We start from the raw sequence: 22,355 nt of genomic DNA on the forward strand, positions 1-22,355 counted from the left end.
AACACTGATCTTTAGTCAATTGACCTTGACCTTTGTGTTAGCGACAAATGGTCTTCTGTGCAGTAAAGATCTATCCATGATGATCATGAGATAATAAGCATAAACATCCTGTTAAATTACTAGAGGGGCTATATCATAAACCCTCGAATTTCCAGAATGGGTTGAAAATGGCAGCCATATTGGTCAGGGAGAAACTCAAACCAGGCTAATTGGAATGAATGGCAGTAGAGGCATAATCCTGATTTGACTTCTGCAGGACAATAAAAGTAAGGCATGTGATATATCAGACATTGTGTAATAGAATTATTGGCAACCTTAAATATTGTCATAGAATTATAAATATCGTTTATATGGGTTTAATACCAATTTTCTGTATAAATAGCCTCTAATATATATGAAAACAGACCATACATAAAAAAATTAAAACGTTTTATTGGAAAGCTGTGAGTGCTATTACAGTATATGATACAATATCAGTACTTGTAAATGTACAGCTTGTCTAAATCATATCATCAACTGATTTCAGCCAGTGTATGGCTGTGGATTGACTGCAATGTTTGAATGGAATGTTGCCAAATGTGCAGTTAATCTGAAACATTTATGGAATCATTCCTCAAACTGGCTGGCTAGCTAGCTAACAAACATACAGTGCAGATAAATTCTTCAAATTCATTATTTTACACAATACTGTATCTTATCACTGGCAAACTGGTTGACCAACTTCCTGACCAAAATGTCTGACCTTCATCCCATCCTAAGACGGTTCATGTCTATTCTAGTATTCTAATTCCTATTGATATAAGTATGTTTTCCGTGTGATGTTCAGGGGCAGAGGGACAGTGATCTGACGTTTAGCAAAAAATGTCAGAAATGTCATAAAATGAAATAATTTGATGGATTTACAACTTTGGTACAGTAAACATGTGGTATACATTTTGAACAGTTGGGTCTATCAACCTTGGGGGAAAAAGCATATGAAATAGGTAATTGGAAGGTGAAAATCATATTTAGGATCTTACTGTTCTTACTGTACTTACTGTGCTTACTGTACTTACTGTGCTTACTGTACTTACTGTTGTTACTGTACTTACTGTACTTACTGATGTTACTGTACTTACTGTTGTTACTGTACTTACTGTTGTTACTGTACTTACTGTACTTACTGTACTTACTGTTGTTACTGTACTTACTGTGCTTACTGTTCTTACTGTACTTACTGTTCTTAATGTACAGGTCAAATTGGCCCTGAACATAAACGTGTAGGCCGAATCGAACATAAGGGAAGGGTTAAAGGAAGAAACTGTTCTTAGCAGTTCATCAAATAACACCTGTCACAATCATAGAAGGCTGTGAGGCTAGTGGCAGTAACACACAACAAAATGGAGGCTAAACTTGTAGGATATTGACCATCCCCCCCAAAAAACAAAGGCTCTCTTACCAGATAGTTGCAGATAAAAAGCTTTTATTATATTGGCATATCCATGTAGGAAAATTAAAACAAGGAAAACAAATCGGCATCAGTCAACACTTAGCAGTTTCACACAACCTTCATCGGGGCCTTGCAGCAAGGCTAGTGTTTGAGATGACATCACTGACTAACAGATACCTGCAGTATAGGATGGAAGGTGGAGTTATACCATATATACTCAATCAATCAAATGTATTTATGGGTATTCCAGCATGACAATGACCCAAAACACACGGCCAAGGCAAAAAAGGAGTGGCAAAAGAAGAAGCACATTAAGGTCCTGGAGTGGCCTAGCCAGTCTCCAGACCTTAATCCCATAGAAAATCTGAGGAGGGAGCTGAAGTTTCGAGTTGCCAAACGTCAGCCTTGAAACCTTAATGACTTGGAGAAGATCTGCAAAGAGGAGTGGGACAAAATCCCTCCTGAGATGTGTGCAAACCTGGTGGCCAACTACAAGAAATGTCTTATCTCTGTGATTGCCAACAAGGGTTTTGCCACCAAGTACTAAGTCATGTTTTGCAGAGGGGTCAAATACTTATTTCCCTCATTAAAATGCAAATCAATTTATAACATTTTTGACATGCGTTTTTCTGGATTTTTTTGTTGTTATTCTGTCTCTCACTGTTCAAATAAACCTAGCATTAAATTATAGACTAATCATGTCTTTGTCAGTGGGCAAATGTACAAAATCAGCAAGGGATCAAATACTTTTTTCCCTCACTGTATATATTTTGAAATATTTGTATAATACAGTAGGATGAATCCCCCCATCCCCCCCCCCCCCCCTCAATCTATCTTATATTATATAATCATACCATTGACCTTTTCTCTGTTTACAGACTTTGTTCAATTATTACGAAAGTATTTTACAATTAAATAATTAATCAATATTTGTTAATTGACTATATAGCGTAGCGCTATCAACAAAATGCATGAAAAGTGCTTTACAAACAAAGTTATTATTAGAATGTCATTTATGCAATTAAAATATACAATAACTATTGTTAGGGATTGTTTCTATAGCAATGAAAATAAGTTAGAGAAGTAGAGGAGGAGAGAAGGAGAGGAAGAGAGAAGGAGAGGAGGAGAGAAGGAGAGAATGAGAGAAGGACAGAATGAGAGAAGGAGAGGAGGAGAGAAGGAGAGGAGAGGAAGAGAGGAGGAGAGAAGGAGAGGAAGAGAGAAGGAGAGGAGGAGAGGAGAGGAAGAGAGGAGGAGAGAAGGAGAGGAAGAGAGAAGGAGAGGAGGAGAGAAGGAGAGGAAGAGAGAAGGAGAGGAGGAGAGGAAGAGAGAATGAGAGACGGAGAGAAGGAGATAAGGAGAGGAAGAGAGGAGAGGAAGAGAGAATGAGAGGCGGAGAGAAGGAGATAAGGAGAGGAGGAGAGAAGGAGATAAGGAGAGGAAGAGAGGAGAGGAAGAGGGGAGGAGAGAAGGAAAGGAGGAGAGAAGGAGAGAAGGAGAGGAGGAGAGGAAGAGAGGAGGAGAGAAAGAGAGGAGAGGAGGAGAGGAGAGGAGGAGAGAAGGAGAGGAAGAGAGGAGGAGAGAAGGAGAATAGGAGAGGAGAATAGGAGAGAAGGAGAGGAGAGGAGGAGAGAATGAGAGAGGGAGAGGAGGAGAGGAAGAGCAGGTTGAGAGAGTAAATAAGTTAACTGTTTTGATATTAAGTCATTCTACACCATCAACAGATTTAAACAGTCATGTTGACGCCATACATCTGAAAGCATCCCTTCACTCCTATCATGTCTGCTGTCTCTGCCAACATATTAGGTCTGACCCATCAGCTCCACAAAGTCCACATAGGTCACTCTGCCGCCACCTAGAGGGAAAATACCATTAACTGGAAGCAGAGAGGGATTAGTGAAGGAGAAGAATAATGAGTCAACTATTAACAGATAACATTTATGGTAGTACAAAGTCTCATGAACCCGACCTGTTTTGAAGGAACACATTTCATTCTCTACAGTTATAGAGCTCGGTTTACAGTCAATGTTAGCAGAGAACTTGCGTGGAAAGTTAATCTAGTCGGTCAAGAGGAAGGGGCACCGGGTGGGCTTCTCCCAGGTATGTATGGGATGAATAATTTGACATTAACATGAACTATATGTAGTTGATTGTTAAAGTGATTGTTACATGTACCACTAAAACTTAATGAAAGGTATTGCATCTTATTTATTGTTTCTGTGTCTCTACTATGTCTATTGTAATTAGGAAACGTTTTACTGTTGTTGATCAAACAGTTACTGTACTAACGTGGCATTGAAAGTGACCGTCAGTCTACCATCAAAATGGTTCCAGAGAAAATGGCAAAGATTGTTAAAGGGAAAATATACTGTGCATGTAGACAATTCAACTTGAAACTATTCAAGGAAGATTGATATGCTCTGGTGATTATTATATTGTTGATCATAATTTCATTTTCACCAAATGTATTTCAGTCCATCAAAACTATGACAACGTATGACTTGAGTCTGATTGTGACAATCATGTCAAACTGTTGTTGACAGAGCCTTATATTTAGAAATAATATTATTTGTTAATGTGTTCTTAAAATACTTTGACATATCATTGCTTTAACTAATCAGAACCATTGACAACAAGGTAACCTTGAAGGTGTACTTGCTTTCAGATGGCTTTATGATTATATGGTCAGGTACTATCAGGTACTGTACATTGTAATGTCAGTAATAGGAGTGTCTGTTATATATTTACAGACTGATGCTGTGCTGACTCATTCTTAGACCTTGTGATCACCAGGGTGATCTAGATGACATGGTCTAAACTGTGTAATAGCCTACATTTCCTCCACGTGACTCTAAATGCAGCAGGACATTGTCATGGTGATTTTACACATTCAAGTTCACAAAAATGGTATTACAATTAACATTAGGCCATAGCTTATATTTGCACTATGCCCATGTAGCACATGGGATTGTGTGAAACTCACTCCTCAAGCCTAAATTGTCCCCACTCACACAGCTGGAACGCCCTCTTGCTGTTGAGTAAATGGGTCAGGTGTTCATGAATTACCAGCCTAGGTTAATGAATCACTGTTCTCCATCAGATAAATATGGCCTAAAATGGCGGAGTGGTGATATTTAAGCAATAAGGCCCGAGGTACTGTATATGGCCAATATACCACAGATAAGGGCTGTTTTGAAACACGACACAAACAGTTACTGAGTTTAATGGCTGTGATATAAGAGAACTGAGGATGGATCAACAACATTGTAGTTACTCCACAATACTAACCTAAATGACAGAGGGAAAAGAAGGAAGCTGTACAGAATATAAATATTCCAAAACATAAATCCTGTAAAAATATATATACAGTGAGGGAAAAAAGTATTTGATCCCCTGCTGATTTTGTACGTTTGCCCACTGACAAAGACATGATCAGTCTATAATTTTAATGGTAGGTTTATTTGAACAGTGAGAGACAGAATAACAACAACAAAATCCAGAAAAACGCATGTCAAAAATGTTATAAATTGATTTTCATTTTAATGAGGGAAATAAGTATTTGACCCATCTGCAAAACATGACTTAGTACTTGGTGGCAAAACCCTTGTTGACAATCACAGAGGTCAGACGTTTCTTGTAGTTGGCCACCAGGTTTGCACACATCTCAGGAGGGATTTTGTCCCACTCCTCTTTGCAGATCTTCTCCAAGTCATTAAGGTTTCGAGCCTGACGTTTGGCAACTCAAATCTTCAGCTCCCTCCACAGATTTTCTATAGGATTAAGGTCTGGAGACTGGCTAGACCACTCCAGGACCTTAATGTGCTTCTTCTTGAGCCACTCCTTTGTTGCCTTGGCCGTGTGTTTTGGGTCATTGTCATGCTGGAATACCCATCCACGACCCATTTTCAATGCCCTGGCAGAGGGAAGGAGGTTCTCACCCAAGATTTGACGGTACATGGCGCCGTCCATCGTTCCTTTGATGCGGTGAAGTTGTCCTGTCCCCTTAGCAGAAAAACACCCCCAAAGCATAATGTTTCCACCTCCATGTTTGACGGTGGGGATGGTGTTCTTGGGGTCATAGGCAGCATTCCTCCTCCTCCAAACACGGCGAGTTGAGTTGATGCCAAAGAGCTCCATTTTGGTCTCATCTGACCACAAAACTTTCACCCAGTTCTCCTCTGAATCATTCAGATGTTCATTGGCAAACTTCAGACGGGCCTGTATATGTGCTTTCTTGAGCAGCGGGACCTTGCGGGCGCTGCAGGATTTCAGTCCTTCACGGCGTAGTGTGTTACCAATTGTTTTCTTGGTGACTATGGTCCCAGCTGCCTTGAGATCATTGACCAGATCCTCCCGTGTAGTTCTGGGCTGATTCCTCACCGTTCTCATGATCATTGCCACTCCACGAGTTGAGATCTTGCATGGAGCCCCAGGCCGAGGGAGATTGACAGTTCTTTTGTGTTTCTTCCATTTGCGAATAATCGCACCAACTGTTGTCACCTTCTCACCAAGCTGCTTGGCGATGGTCTTGTAGCCCATTCCAGCCTTGTGTAGGTCTACAATCTTGTCCCTGACATCCTTGGAGAGCTCTTTGGTCTTGGCCATGGTGGAGAGTTTGGAATCTGATTGATTGATTTCTTCTGTGGACAGGTGTCTTTTATACAGGTAACAAGCTGAGATTAGGAGCACTCCCTTTAAGAGTGTGCTCCTAAATTCAGCTCGTTACCTGTATAAAAGACACCTGGGAGCCATAAATCTTTCTGATTGAGAGGGGGTCAAATACTTATTTTCCTCATTAAAATGCAAGTCATTTTCTAACATTTTTTACATGCGTTTTTCTGGATTTTTTTGTTGTTATTCTGTCTCTCACTGTTCAAATAAACCTACCATTTAAAATTATAGACTGATCATTTCTTTGTCAGTGGGCAAACGTACAAAATCAGGGGATCAAATACTTTTTTCCCTCACTGTATATATTTCAGATAGATTGTAGATTCCATCAATGTAATTGTCTGCATCATTTCCAATCCCCCATATTTTTTTTGTATATATATATATATATATATATATATATATATATATATATATATATATATATATATATATATATATACAGTACCAGTCAAAAGTTTTAGAACACCTACTCATTCAAGGGTTTTTCTTATTTTTACTATTTTCTACATTGTAGAATAATAGTGAAGACATCAAACTATGAAATAACACATATGGAATCATGTAGTAAGCAAAAAAGTGTTAAACAAATCGAAATATATTTTATATTTTAGATTCTTCAAAGTAGCCACCCTTTGCCTTGATGACAGCTTTGCACACTCTTGGCATTCTCTCAACCAGCTTCACCTGGAATGCTTTTCCAACAGTCTTGAAGGAGTTCCCACATATACTGATCACTTGTTGGCTGCTTTTCCTTGACACTGCGGTCCAACTCATCCTAAACCATCTCAATTGGGTTGAGGTTGGGTGATTGTGGAGGCCAGGTCATCTGATACAGCACTCCATCACTCTCCTTATTGGTCAAATAGCCCTTACACAGCCTGGAGGTGTGTTGGGTCATTGTCCAGTTGAAAAACAAATAATAATCCCACTAAGCGCAAACCAGATGGGATGTATCGCTGCAGAATGCTGTGGTAGCCATGCTGGTTAACCGTGCCTTGAATTCTAAAGAAATCACTGACAGTGTCACCAGAAAAGCACCCACACACCATCACACCTCCTCCTCCATGCTTCACGGTGGGAACCACAAATGCGGAGATCATCCGTTCACCTACTCTGCGTCTCACAAAGGCACGGCGGTTGGAACCAACATTTTCAAATTTGGACTCATCAGAGCAAAGGACAGATTTCCACCAGTCTAATGTCCATTGCTAGTGTTTCTTGGCCCAAGTAAGTCTCTTCTTCTTATTGGTGTCCTTTGGTAGTGGGTTCTTTGCTGCAATTCGACCATGAAGGCCTGATTCACGCAGTCTCTTCTGAACAGATGTGTCTGTTACTTGAACTCTATGAAGCATTTATTTGGGCTACAATCTGAGGCTGGTAACTCTAATTAACTTATCCTCTGCAGCAGAGGGAACTCTGGGTCTTCCTTTCCTGTGGCGGTCCTCATGAGAGCCAGTTTCATCATAGCGCTTGTTAGTTTTTGCAACTGCACTTGAAGAAATGTCAAAGTTCTTGAAATTTTCCGGATTGACTGACCTCCATGTCTTAAAGTAATGATGGACTGTCGTTTCTCTTAGCTTATTTGAGCTGTTCTTGCCATAATATAGACTTGGTATTTTACCAAATAGGGCTATCTTCTGTATACCAACACTATCTTGTCACAACACAATTGATTGGCTCAAACTGATTGGCTCGCATTAAGACGGAAAAAAATTCCACAAATTAACTTTTAACAAGGCACACCTGTTAATTGAAATACGTTCCAGGTGACTACCTCATGAAGCTGGTTAAGAGAATGCCAAGAGTGTGCAAAGCTGTCATCAAGGCAAAGGGTGGATACTTTGAAGAATCTCAAATATAAAATATATTTTGATCTGTTTAACACTTTTTTGGGCACTATATGATTCCATGTGTGTTATTTCATAGTTTTGATGTCTTCACTATTATTCTACAATGTAGAAAATAGTAACAAAATAATGAAAAACCCTGGAATGAGCAGGTGTATCCAAACTTTTGACTGGTACTGTATATATAGATATAAATATATTTTTTGAATATATTTCCCTTTATTCTTCTCCCCTAACCCTACCACCCCTCTCCTAATTGGAGTAAACTAATGGACAACAACACTTAGGCTTCTACTTCCAGCTTATACATACTATATAAATGTACGGACACAATGTATTTTACAATAGTTATCTTTGCTTGTTTTTAATCCCGTCCTTCAGCTCCACTCAACCCCTCCCATCTATCTCTGAACACCATCCATTCTATTTGCCATACATTTTTCAACTGTGTTGTGATGTTTCACAGAAGTTCTGAACCTTTCTATTCTCATAGTTTCTACAAATTGTAAATTAAAGATAAAATGTTTTGCTAAAAGTATTATTATATTATATATCGATTGACTATGACTTTTCAGATCACCCAGTAGTGCTATATGCAGTAGTGTTGGCTCCAGGTAAATGTTGCACTTCTTCAACCATTCCTGGACCTGCGACCAAAAACATGGACAGTACAAAACAAATGGTCTAATGATTCTGTCTCTTTGTAGCAAAATCTGCAGAGCTGGAATGGTTGTATCACCCATATATAACATTATATTTGTTGCAAGAATTTTGTATAATAATTTACATTAAAAAAATTGAAGTTTTGAATCGGGCGTTGTTTTGCATAACAGTTCATAAACCATGTGCCATGGAATCGGTACATCGACAATCTTTTCCTAACTATTTTGCAATCTATATGGCACAGCTGTCCATTTTTGGTCCTTCAATGAAACTGGTATACTTTTTAATTTATCACAATTTTCTTTAGCCAATTTTGGTCTTTAATGCATTGCCGACAGACACTTTTTCAAGGGAGTAGTACACAGCGTTGTACGAGATCTTCAGTTTCTTGGCAATTTCTCACATGGAATAGCCTTCATTTCTCAGAACAAGAATAGACTGACCAGTTTCAGAATAAAGTTATTTGTTTCTGGCCATTTTGAGCCTGTAATTGAACCCACAATTGCTGATGCTCCAGATACTCAACTAGTCTCAAGAAGGCCAGTTGTATTGCTTCTTTAATCAGCACAACAGTTTTCAGCTGTGCTAACATAATTGCAAAAGGGTTTTCTAATGATCAATTAGCCTTTTAAAAAGATAAAGTTGGATTAGCAAACACAACGTGCCATTGGAACACAGGACTGATGGTTGCTGATAATGGGCCTCTGTACGCCTATGTAGATATTCCATTACAAATCAGCCGTTCAAATCACTGTTCAAATAAACCTACTATTAAAATTATAGACTGATAATTTCTTTGTCAGTGGGCAAACGTACAAAATCAGCAGGGGATCAAATACTTTTTTCCCTCACTGTAAGGCAATAAGTAGGCCATAGTGCAAAATATTTACAATTTTGTATTAACACTGGAATGATAGATGTGCAGAAGATGATGTGCAAATAGAGATACTGGGGTGCAAATGAGCAAAATAAATAACAATGTAAATAACAATATGGGGATGAGGTAGTTGGGTGGGCTAATTTCAGATGGGCTGTGTACAGGTGCAGTGATCGGTAAGGTGCTCTGACAACTGATGCTTAAAGTTAGTGAGGAAGATAAGAGTCTCCAGCTTCAGAGATTTTGCAGGTTGGTTCCAGTCATTGGCATCAGAGAACTGGAAGGAATGGCGGACAAAGGAGGTGTTGGCTTTGGGGATGACCAGTGAGATATACCTGCTGGAATGCATACTACGGGTGGGTGTATGGTGACCAATGATCTAAGATAAGGCGAGGATTTGCCTAGAAGTGATTTATAGATTACCTGGAGCCAGTAGGTTTGGCAACGAATATGTAGTGAGGGCCAGTCAAGGAGAGCGTACAGGTCACAATGGTAGGTAGTATATGGGGCTTTGGTGACAAAACGGATGGCACTGTGATAGACTACATCCAATTTGCTGAGTAGAGTGTTGGAAGCTATTTTGTAAATTACATCGCTGAAGTCAAGGATCGGTAGGATAGTCAGTTTTACGAGGGCATGTTTAGCAGCATGAGTGAAGGAGGCTTTGTTGCGAAATAGGAAGCCGATTCTAGATCTAATTTTGGATTGGAGATGCTTAATGTGAGTCTGGAAGGAGAGTTTACAGTCTAACCAGACACCTAGGTATTTGTAGTTGTCCACATATTCTAAGTCAGACCCGCCGAGAGTAGCATGGGCAAGTTGCAGCGGAGGGTGCAGAGCTGGTGGCCGGGGTAGGGGTAGCCAGGTGGAAAGCATGGCCAGCCGTAGCAAAATGCTTATTGAATTTCTCGATTCTCGTAGATTTATCGGTGGTGACAGTGTTTCCTAGCCTCAGTGCAGTGGGTAGCTGGGAGGAGGTGCTCTTATTCTCCATGGACTTTACAGTGTCCCAAAACTTTTTGGAGTTAGTGCTACAGGATGCACATTTCTGTTTGAAAAAGCTAGCCTTTGCTTTCCTAACTGATTGTGTATATTGGTTCCTGACTTCCCTGAAAAGTTGCATATTGCGGGGGCTGTTCGATGCTAATGCAGTACGCCACAGGATGTTTTTGTGCTGGTCAAGGGCAGTCAAGTCTGGGGTGAACCAGGGGCTATATCTGTTCTTAGTTCTCAATTTTTTGAATGGGCCATGCTTATTTAAGATGGAGAGGAAAGCACTTTGAAGAACATCCAAGCATCCTCTACTGACAGAATGAGGTCAATATCCATCCAGGATACCCGGGCCAGGTCAATTAGAAAGGCCTGCTTGCTGAAGTGTTTTAGGGAGCGTTTGACAGTGATGAGGGTGGTCGTTTGACCGGGGACCCATTACGGACGTAGGCAATGAGGCAGTGATCACTGAGATCCTGGTTGAAGACAGTGGAGGTGTATTTAGAGGTTAAATTAGTCAGGATGATATCTATGAGGGTGCCCATGTTTTTGGATTTAGGGTTGTACCTGGTAGGTTCCTTGATAATTTGTGTGAGATTGAGGGCATCTAGTTTAGATTGTAGGACGGCCGGGGTGTTAAGCATATCTCAGTTTAGGTCACCAACAAGCAGTACGAACTCTGAGGATAGATGGAGGGCAAGCAATTCACATATGGTGTCCAGGGCACAACTGGGGGCTGAGGGGGGTCTGTAGCAAGCGGCAACAGTGAGAGACTTATTTCTGGAAAGGTGGATTTTTAGAAGTGGAAGCTCAAACTGTTTGGGCACAGACCTGGATAGTATGATAGAGCTCTGCAGGCTATCTCTACAGTAGATTGCAACTCCGCCTCCTTTGGCAGTTCTATCTAGACGGAAAATGTTGTAGTTCGGAATGGAAATTTCTGAATTTTTGGTGGCCTTCCTAAGCCAAGATTCAGACACTGCTAGAACATCAGGGTTGGCAGAGTGTGCTAACGCAGTGAATAACTCAAACTTGGGGAGGAGACTTCTGATGTTAACATGCAAGAAACCAAGGCTTTTACGGTTACAGATGTCAACAAATGATAGCGCCTGGGGGATAGGAGTGATACTGGGGGCTACAGGGCCTGGGTTAACCTCTACATCACCAGAGGAACAGAGGAGGAATAGAATAAGGATATGGCTAAAGGCTTTAAGAACTGGTCTTCTAGTGCGTTGGGTACAGAGAAAGGGGGCAGAATAGATTCAGGGCGTTGTAGACAGACAAGGATATGAAAGGATATGAGTACAGTGGAGGTACACCTAAGCATTGGGTAACTATGAAAGAGATAGCATCACTGGAGGTACCGATTGAGCCGGTCTCCGCGTGTATGGGGGGTGGGACAAAGGAGCTCTCTGAGGCTGGTTGAGCTGAACTTGGGGCTCTACAGTGAAATTGTATAATAAGAACGAACCCAAACAGCAATAGGCTAGGCATATTGACATGGGGAGAGAGGCATAACGCAATCACAGGTGTCAGAGGTGGGACAAAGTCATTGTTATGCAAGTCACAAGTAAGTCTCAAGTCTTTGCCCTCGAGTCCCGAGTCAAGTCGAGTCAAAGATGAGGCAAGTCCCAAGTCGAGTCAAAAGTCAAAGCCATCAAGTCTCAAGTCGAGTCCAAAGTCCTACCATTTTAGTTTCGAGTCATTTCAAGTCCTCTTACCACAGAAATAAAATGTATACAAATCATGTATGTCTGTAAGATTTGTATTTATTTAAACCTTTTTATACAATAACATTAATCAAATACAGCAAAAAACATAACATTTAATTTTCACAAAAAAAATGCTTGTATTTGAACAGCATATTGCACTAGAACAATGCAGAGAGAGAGAGAGAGAGAGAGAGAGAGAGAGAGAGAGAGAGAGAGAGAGAGAGAGAGAGAGAGAGAGAGAGAGAGAGAGAGAGAGAGAGAGAGAGAGAGAGAGAGAGAGAGAGAGAGAGAGAGAGAGAGAGAGAGAGAGAGAGAGAGAAAATGGTTTACGGGGAAGGACAAACACCAAAGCTCTGGAAGTAAAAACAGTGTGGGAACCTGCACTGCAAATGAACAGATCTTACTCCATGTGAAACTCCTACCACAGGAGAGAGAGAGCTGTGTGGACAGGTGATGAGCAGAGAGTGAGTGTGTGTGCGCGCATGCGTGCTGTGGACAGGTGGAGGGAGGCCCCTATACTGCATTGCATTTGCAAAAGATCAAATTGGCCAAAAGTCTGTCAGTCATTTGTGCACGATGGGGACGCAGAATGATGCCACCATGGCTGAAAACTCGCTCCACTGGAGCACTAGAAGCAGGCACTGCCAAGACTCGGATGGCTACTTGAAAGAGTGAAGGAAGAGTCTTACTGTTCAGTGCCCAGAACAAAAGGGCATTCTGTCCTTCTGCCATGTCAATGTAGTGACTTAGCTGTACTGCTGGTGGGGTCCCAACATCCCTTTTCTGCCTCTTATGGTATGCAGCAAACAGCCCTTCTCCTTCCATGTCCTCTAGTTCTTCTTCAGCAGGCACCGGCACAGGCTGCTCTGTCTCTGCAGCATCTTGCAGGATCAATTCTAAAAATAAAAATAAAAACGTGTCACAACAGCAGAAACAAAAGAGCCCTTATTTCTGATGTTGATGATACTGTTCAAGACTGAAATTTTTTATTATTGTTAAAGTCAGATTAATATCACATTAGATCCTATATCAGATTAAGATCAAATTATTGTACGTTGCATTTAAGTTGCATTGCAAGTCAATAATATTTACCTTTAACTCGTTGTGCCACCTCTGCCTTGATGTCACGGTTGACCAGCACATGGGGCTCAATCCACAGCAGACAAAAGGCTGGATCCAAGGCAGCTGCTTTCAGGTAGACTGTGTCTGAAAAGGGGACAGTGATCCCTTCTTGAGACTGGGCCATTTTTACATTAATGAAGATCCCAAGAAATCTTTTTTTCAGGGATGCCTGCAGACCTCTGACCAGGCCACTCAGGAAACGAACTTGAGGCTTCAGCTTCTCAAGATGGTGATTGAGGGACAAGATGGATGGAACAACTGCACTGATTGTAATGACTTTCTCCCCCTGTGTCAAATCAGTTGCTTCTCCGAACGGTTTTAAGATGTCCACCAACTCCTTCAGCAGATTCCACTCTCGTGGTGTGAATGACAGTTCTTTATGCCCGGCCTTCTCAAGAACTGCGCAGAGCTTTTGCTGATCACAATGAAGGACTGCTTTTACCTGCCGCAGTGTGGAATTCCACCTCGTGCTCACTGCAGCAGGGATGCCTCTGTGCTCCCCAAATTCACCATCGAAGATGTCTTTAAACGTTGTGCTTGTGTGGAGCAGGGAGCTAAGTTTTGATAACTTGGAGAGAGAAGGACATGCCGCTTTTGTTTCTTTCAAACCGTCTCCCACAACCAGCTGCAATGTGTGTGCAAAACACTGCAGGCGCTGTTTCTTTGCCATAGCAGCATCGACGGTTTGCTGGTCTTCTTGGGTTAAGTCATGCCATAGCTCAGGATCATCAAGATTATCTCCAGCATCTTCATCTTCCTCCTGTTCGCTGGGGAAGCAGACTGTAAATGCCTTGCGCATGTTAGCAGCATTGTCACTAATTATATAGTCCAATTTAGCTTTGATGTTGTATTCATCACATATTGCCTCAAATTGGTCACAGATTCGCTCTGCTGTGTGAGAGCCTTTGAAGCGGTTGCAGGCCAAGAGATTAGTCTTTAGCTGTACCCTCTCTGCATCTCGCTCCATCCAGTGCACAGTGACACCAAGGAATCCCCTCATCTTTCGATCAGACCAAATGTCCACAGTGACTGAAACATGGTCAGTGTTGCTCAATTGAGTTTTTAACTTTGACCGTCTCTCCTCAGCAAGGCTCTCTGTTTTTGTGGTCAGCGTTCGGCGACATACTGGGGTATACTTGCTGTCCAGCACAGCCAGAAAGTGACGAAAGCTCTTATTTTCCACAATAGACAGAGGGAAATTGCAATCAATAATCAAGTCAGACAGTATCGCATTGGAGATGGCCTTCTGCTGTGGGTGGGTCAGGCTGTAACGCCCTACACGAGTGTCAAGGAATTGTGAGATTGAAGGCTGTTGTGGTTCATCTACGATGATTTTGTTCATCTGGTATTCTTCATACCTGTAACAGAGAAGAATATGAAACAGATGTCAGAAAATCCTTTACAGCCACACATGTTGTATTTGAAACTACTCTTTACTCATATCAATGTTGTTGTGTTAATATTCATTGCCTATTGTACACTACGGTTTACGATAATACATTTCAGTGTCAGTGTATGCAATATTAAGAATATTTTCACTGCTTCAAAATTCATAAGAAAGCCCTTTCCCTCAAGAAACTGAAGTCATATGCTTTATAGCAGTGGTTTTCAAAGTGGGGACGGGGACCCTTGGGTGCCGCGAGGGGGTTCTAGGGGGGCCATGGCAAGTTGGCATGAAAAGTATAGAAAAACAAAATAATTGAATAAATTAAATAACTAAAGTAAACCAAATTAAACCAAAAATAAGCTAAACAATATTCCCATTAGTTAAGAACTGCACTATAATAATCTATTGCATCTCTGAACATTACTACTATAATCGTTATTATTTTATTATATACTGTATATATCCCAGTGGTGCGCTGCCTCACAGACCTACTGTAGACTACGGTAGCACTCTGTCCATGCGCTGTCTGCTGTTTGGGCATGATATGAAAAGGGAAGGCTAATGGTGGATCTACTGTGACTGTGTTATCATTTTCCTCTTTACAATGTATACGTCTTACTATGTTTCCTGTTGTACTTGGATGGGTTTAGGGATGCACCAACTACATCCGAGTTGTGAAAGGGGGTGCATTCATTGTTTAATTGTGATATTTTGTCTTCAGCGACAGTTCAGCTTAGTTGTGATTAACCAAAATTACATAAACGACCTCAATGAGGCAGCACACCAGCAACTCTGAAACTGAATTCTAAAACGCTTAACGTGAAAAACGCTTAACGTTGCTTAATGCTTAATATACTAAGACAGTAATATTATAAGACCAAACTCTGCAAATATCATATTAATAAAGCATACTATGTACAAAACATCAGATGAGCCCAGAATACATAGTAGCCTACATAAGACATGTTAAGCCTTTTCTTATAATGGTTTTCTATGGGAGGAAAACACTTAACGTGTTGTTAAACGTGTTTGCGTTCATATTCTGGCCTCATCTGATGTTTTGTACATTTAGTATACTTTATTAATATGATATTTATAGTTTGGTCTTTTAATATTACTGTCTCAGTATATTAAGACACGTTAAGCCTTTTCTTATAATAGTTTTCTATGGGAGGAAAACGCAACGTGTTATTAAACGTGTTTGCGTTCATATTCTGGGCTCATCTGATGTTTTGTACATAGTATACTTTATTAATATGATATTTACAGAGTTTGGTCTTTTAATAACACTGTCTTAGTACATTAAAGAACGTTAAGCGTTTTTCACGAAAGCGTTTTAGAATGTCCATATAATAGCAGTTCAAAAATCCATATTTTTGTAAGCATGAACCAGCAAGGGAGATGTGCGTTTGTCTCGTTGATACAGTAAATATGCAGCAGCTAGCTAGTAAGTTACGGTACATCCGATAAGGTGCGTAGCATTCGTTCAAAACTTACCTTTCTTTGTGCAACTTCAGGTGTCGAACAAAGTTGGACGTTGTGGCAGCTCCGTCTGTAATCTTCGATCCGCATGTTTTGCAGATTGCAACTCGTTTTTTGTCGACTACCTCGTAATTTTTATAGCCAAACCAAACTATCTTCGGTATCATTTTGACAACTGGCGCGTTGTTGCTTGATGTGCTTCATTGGTTGTCTTGCAATGTGCCTGCTTAGATGCTGTCGAATTAAAACAACGTGGGACTACAGTGATTGGATAACGTGCAGGCAGCGCGCGCTCTCTGTATGCATACAGGTGGATGGTGCACATTTTTTTCACAGATGCAGATAAACGGAGAGCGGCGCGGCCGTGTGAAATTTTTTTTCCCCAGTTTTCATGGGAAGTAGCAAGTCTTCTCGAGTCATAAGGCGCAAGTCCAAGTGAAGTCACGAGTCATTGATGTTAAAGTCCAAGTCGAGTTGCAAGTCTTTGTACATTTTGTCGAGTCGAGTCTGAAGTCATCAAATTCATGACTCGAGTCTGACTCGAGTCCAAGTCACATGACTCGAGTCCACACCTCTGACAGGTGTTATTCGAGAGGGCTAAGACAACAACTGGTAATGGCGACGAAAGTTTGGGCTGAGGCTAAACAGATTAACAGGATGGGGTGCCGTGTAAAGGAACAGTCCAGCAGGCATTAGCTGTGTAGCCAATAATAATAATATGCCATTTAGCAGACGCTTTTATCCAAAGCGACTTACAGTCATGTGTGCATACATTTTTACATATGGGTGGTCCGGGGGATCGAACCCACTACCCTGGCGTTACAAGCACCATGCTCTACCAATTGAGCTACAGAGGACCATAAGGTCCAGTGAACAGCACTATGTAAGTCCGGGAGCAGATCGTAGGCTGCTAAAGCACAGGCGAGCAGGAGGCACGGCTGTTGATTGTGCGTGCTAGCGGGCCGGGGCTAGCAGATGTTGAAACCACATCAGACGTAGTGTATGTGTCGCTCAGGTGGGTGTCTAGGGTAAATGGTTGGGGACCATTCAATCATGATAGGACAAGAAATAACTCAACTATATCATTTATTTTAAAATGTAAATCCCATATCTGCACAAAATTGAAAGCTCTCTCACACAACCCCTGCTCGCAGACACCAATGGGCTCTGGTATTCGCAACCATTTCCTTTTTCACTCACTTAACTCCACACTTTTCAAAACACAAAAACACACACCCCACCTTCCATCACAATACATCCGCACATACTGTACTTTCTAGGTGCTCTGTTTGTGTCACGGTTTACTAAGCCAGAACCCAGAAGCAGACCAGGACAAGGTGAGTTGAAACGAAGGTGAGTATTTCTTTCACAGATTCAAAAAAACGATGTAGAATAATCCAGGGGACAGAGCGGACGGCGGAGATGAGTTGGTGGAGGTGCAGTGGTAGATCCAAGAATGGCTCGGCAGCCGCCGACAACCAGGCAGGGTTGGGTGAAGGTTCCTGGAGATTGACTGCAGATAGAAACAAAACGGAGGTAAGTACACGGCAAGCCAACAAGGTGCAAAACAACAAAACTAACGCTAGAAACTCCAAGGCTGATACACTGACAAACATACTGTTCATGGCTAACGATCCGGCAGGGAATGGATGTCAGGTCAGGGCTTAAGAAGGGTGATGATCAGGACCAGGTGTGCAGACCGCTGATGAGATGCATGTGCGGTTAATCGGGAGATCTCCCGCCTAGCAACGTCGCCCGGCAACCAGGCCGGGAGCGTTCACGAACCCTCAGGAAACTGGAGATTCCGAGCAGAAAAATGGCAACACAGGCAGGAACCGACTCAGGATGCAGGGTTCATGACAGTACCCCCCCTCCGACGAACGCCACCGGGCAGACTACCCGGAGCGCCAGGATGGAGGCGGTAGAAGTCACGAAGGAGGTCAGCATCCAGGATCTGGCGCCGAGGAATCCAACTCCTCTCTTCAGGACCATACCCCTCTCAGTCCACGAGATACTGGAAACCCCGGCCCCGCCGTCTGGAATCCATAATGCGGCGCACCATGTAGGCAGGACCACCTCCGATCATCCGAGGGGGAGGAGGAGGAGGCGGAGGGGGTAACAGAGGACTGAGGAGAACAGGCTTGAGGCAGGAGACATGAAAGGTGGGATGGACTCTGAGCGTTCTAGGTAACTTGAGTCGAACCGCCACAGGATTGATCACCTTCTCCACCACAAACGGACCAATGAACTTCGGTGACAGTTTCTTAGACTCAGTCCGCAGAGGAAGATCCTGTGTGGCCAACCAGACCCTATCTCCGATGGTATAGGTGGGGGCGGGAATCCGGCGACGATTCGCCTGGAGCTGATACCGGTCAGAAACTCTAAGGAGGGCCTTTCTGGCCCGATGCCAGGTCCGGTGGCAACGACGAATGTGGGCCTGAACAGAGGGCACTGAGAGATCCTTCTCCTGAGATGGAAACAAGGGAGGTTAGTAGCCATACAGGCACTGGAAGGGAGACATCCCAGTGGCAGATGTAGGGAGAGTATTGGGGGCATACTCAACCCAAGGCAACTGAGAGACCCAGGAGGTGGGGTTGGAGGAGACAAGGCAGCGTAGCGTGGATTCCGTCTTCTGGTTGGCTCTCTCCGCCTGACCATTAGATTGGGGGTGAAAACCAGATGTGAGACTGACTGTAGCTCCAATGGCCAAACAGAAAGACTTCCAGACAGCAGAGGTAAACTGAGAGCCACGGTCGGAAACTATGTCACTGGGCAACCCGTGGACCCTAAAAACCTCCCTAACCAGGATCTCGGACGTCTCAGAGGCCGAGGGAAGCTTGGAAATGGGCACAAAGTGGGCGAACTTGCTGAATCTGTCCACGATAGTCAGAATGACCGTGTTCCCCTCAGAAGAGGGCAACCCAGTGACAAAGTCCAGGGCCAGATGCGACCATGGTCGCCGGGGAATAGGGAGGGGGTGAAGTAGTCCAGAGCTGGGCCGGTTGGCACTCTTATTCTGCGCACACACTGGACAGGCAGCAACAAACCTCCGAGTATCTTCTCCCATGGCCGGCCACCAAAATCGTCTGCGAAGTAACGCCATCGTCCGGGCCACGCCAGGGCGACAAGCCATCTTGCTGGCGTGGGACCATTGGAGGACAGCAGAACGAACCGACTCAGGCACAAACAAACGACCGGGTGGACCGTTACCGGGACCGGGCTGCGTCCGAAGGGCCGCCATAACCTCCTCCTCAATCCTCCACATGACTGCTCCCACGACACAGTTCCGGGGAAGAATCGTCTCGGTCTTGGCCCCACTCTCCTCCGTCTTGGAGAACATCCGGGACAAGGCGTCCGCCTTGCCGTTCTTAGACCCAGGTCGGAACGTCAGGGAAAAATTAAAGCGTCCGAAAAACAAAGCCCACCTGGCCTGACGGGAGTTGAGACGTCTAGTCGATTGCACGTAAGCAAGATTCTTGTGGTCGGTCCAGACAATAAACGGTTGCTCCGCCCCCTCCAACCAGTGGCGCCACTCCTCCAAGGCAAGCTTCACCGCGAGAAGCTCCCGGTTACCCACATCGTAGTTCCTCTCCGCAGACGAAAGATGACGAGAGTAGTAGGCGCAGGGATGGAGTTTCCCGTCAGTGGAGCATCGCTGGGACAGGATGGCGCCAACCCCCACATCAGACGCATCCACTTCCACGACGAACTGACGGGCCGTGTCAGGTTGAGAGAGAATCGGTGCGTTGGTGAATCGCCTCTTCAAATCCAGGAACGCTCGGTCCGCCTCAGGGTTCCAACTGAAGGTCCTGGTACTGGAAGTCAGGGCAGTTAAAGGAGCGGCCACACGGCTGTAATCCCGGATGAATCTGCGATAGAAATTCGCAAACCCCAGAAACCTCTGGAGCTGCAATCTCGTACCGGGCTGGGCCCATTCCAGAACGGCCCTAACCTTCTCCTGGTCCATCCTGATCTCTCCCCTGGAGATGATGTACCCGAGGAAGGATGTAGTGTGGCCGTGAAATTCGCACTTCTCGGCCTTCACGAACAGGCGATTCTCCAACAATCGCTGCAGAACCTGCCTGACATGCTGGACGTGGCTGGAAGGTTCCTTCGAGAAGATAAGAATGTCATCCAGGTAAACAAACACAAAGAGACTGATCATATCTCTCAGGACGTCATTCACCATACTCTGGAACACTGCTGGAGCATTGGTCAGTCCAAACGGCATCACCTGATACTCGAAGTGACCCATCGGTGTATTGAAACCCGTCAACCACTCGTCCCCCTCTCTGATCCGGACCAGGTGATACGCATTGCGTAGGTCTAGCTTGGTGAACACAGTAGCACCCTGTAAGGAGTCGAAGGCAGAGCTCATCAAGGGCAGGGGATACTTGTTCTTGACCGTGATATCATTCAACCCCCGATAATCAATACACGGTCGAAGAGAGCCATCCTTCTTACCCACAAAGAAGAATCCTGCCCCCAGGGGTGATGATGAGGGACGAATGAGACCAGCCGCTAGGGACTCCTTGATGTAGGTCTCCAAAGCCTCACGTTCAGGTCGGGAGATGCTGTATAACCGTCCCTTGGGATAGACAGCTCCAGGGAACAGGTTTATGGCACAGTCATATGGTCGGTGGGGAGGGAGTGACAGAGCCCTCTGCTTACTGAACACTTCCCCCAAATCGTGATATGTCTCGGGAACCAGGGACAAATCTGGGGGTCTAGCCTAAATCACCTGACTGGGAACAGAATGGGAACAGGCAGTCTTGAGGCAGTTAGCATGACACTCAAGGCTCCAACTAGTTACCTTGCCAGTCACCCAATCGAACGTGGGATTGTGTTCTTTCAGCCAGGGGTATCCAAGGACCAGAGGAACATGGGAAGAAGGCAGAATGAAGAATGAGATCACCTCAGAATGATTCCCTGACAACAGCATCTTAACCGGTTCAGTCCTCATCGTGATACGTGCCAGACTACTGCCGTTCAGAGTGGTAGCTTCAATGGCTTCCGGTAATCGCTCCTTGGAAAGCCCCAGCTGTTCCACCACTTCGGCATCAATAAAGCTTCCATCGGCACATGAATCGACGAAAGCGTTAATCGCTAGACTCTGATTCCTGTTCATGAGGGTAGCCGGGAAACGGGGTCTGACAGAGGTATTGAGAGGTTGATACTGGCTCGCTAAAAGTCCTCCCAACTTTAGCGAGCCGAGCAGTTTGACGACCGCCGGGAACAAGTGGACGGGCCCCATTGCTTCTCCCTCCTTCTCTCTCGAACTCGGTTATCCACCCGAATAGACAAGGCTACCAAGCTGTCCAGGTCACTAGGCTCCGGATAGGAGATCAACTCATCCTTGAGCTGCTCCGACAGCCCCTGGTAAAAGACCGCTTGCAGAGACTCCTCATTCCACCCACTCTCCACAGCCAAAGTCCTGAACTCGATCACGAAGTCGGCAACGCTGCGAGTTCCTTGGCGAAGCGAAAACAGGCGCCTAGCTGCGTCCATACCTCGAACGGGATGGTCAAATAGCTTCCTCATCTCGGCCGTGAACTCCTGGTATGAGGCCATGCAGGTGTCCTGTTGTTCCCAAACAGCTGAAGCACACTCCAGAGCTCGACCACGCAGCAACTCAATGACAAAGGCTATCCTAGCCTTGTCTGTGGCATAAGAGTGGGGCTGTAGATCGAACACTAATCCACACTGCATAAGGAAAGAACGGCATCTTCCCAACTCCCCCTCAGGAAGGGCACAGCTCCAGAAGCGGCAGGCGAGATGGGTGAAACCGGTTGTGGATTCTTCACCGGCAAACTGAGCTGAGCCTGGACCTTCGTCAGACTGGTAGAAAAGTTCCGAACGGACAAAGCGATCTCCTGTAGCGCCGTGCTATGTTGTCCCAACATCTTCTCCTGATGGGTAATGGCATGGCGAACAGAGTCCAGGTCCGCTGGGTTCATTTCTGGCCGTATCGTTCTGTCACGGTTTACTAAGCCAGAACCCAGAAGCAGACCAGGACAAGGTGAGCTGAAACGAAGGTGAGTATTTATTTCACAGATTCAAAAAAACGATGTAGAATAATCCAGGGGACAGAGCGGACGGCGGAGATGAGTTGGTGGAGGTGCAGTGGTAGATCCAAGAATGGCTCGGCAGCCGCCGACAACCAGGCAGGGTT

At 44.1% G+C, this 22,355-nt stretch overlaps 1 protein-coding gene across 1 annotated transcript in view; it reads left to right on the forward strand.

The window, feature by feature from the left end:
• The window catches only part of LOC311116985 (interferon-induced very large GTPase 1-like), a 60,407-nt gene that overhangs the window by 11,055 nt on the left and 26,997 nt on the right, over nt 1-22,355 (forward strand).

This window comes from Coregonus lavaretus (genome assembly GCF_964263955.1).
Source record: "Coregonus lavaretus genome assembly, contig: HAP1_SCAFFOLD_464, whole genome shotgun sequence".
NCBI classification, from domain to species: Eukaryota; Metazoa; Chordata; class Actinopteri; order Salmoniformes; family Salmonidae; genus Coregonus; species Coregonus lavaretus.